The sequence below is a fragment of the Penaeus monodon genome, chromosome 33 (genome assembly GCF_015228065.2).
Source record: "Penaeus monodon isolate SGIC_2016 chromosome 33, NSTDA_Pmon_1, whole genome shotgun sequence".
NCBI classification, from domain to species: Eukaryota; Metazoa; Arthropoda; class Malacostraca; order Decapoda; family Penaeidae; genus Penaeus; species Penaeus monodon.
This window is the reverse complement of record NC_051418.1, coordinates 8,649,723-8,650,052: the sequence shown is the minus strand read 5'-3', so window position 1 is coordinate 8,650,052 and position 330 is coordinate 8,649,723. Positions and strand designations below refer to the sequence as shown.

The 330-nt window shown below is 53.0% G+C and overlaps 1 protein-coding gene across 1 annotated transcript in view; it reads right to left on the bottom strand.

The window, feature by feature from the left end:
• LOC119593979 (poly(rC)-binding protein 3-like) overlaps nucleotides 1-330 on the bottom strand; it is a gene marked incomplete in the record, with an annotated part of 48,552 nt that overhangs the window by 15,262 nt on the left and 32,960 nt on the right.

Below are 330 nucleotides of genomic sequence, written 5' to 3'. Positions count from 1 at the left end.
CACGGAGGCTTCCACTGTTTGCACTCTGTCCATTAATAATGAGTTACCCCGCCCCCGCCCTCCCTTCGACTTCCACTGCTGCAAAGGGGAAAAGGAACTGGAATGGAAGGGGAAACACGAGCCGGGGGGGAGGGGGGGGCAAGAGTGAATGACCATGCGTAACAATAAAGAGAAAATGATGAAGGGACCGGAGAGAGCTACAAACAAATCGGAAAAAGACGAAGCGAAGACGAGGAAAGAGACAAAAATTTAGACGACGAGCAAGAAAATGAAGAGGAAGGAGGCGGAGCGACAGGATGGGCGTTTCCGTGTGGGCGGGGCGTAGCAGTA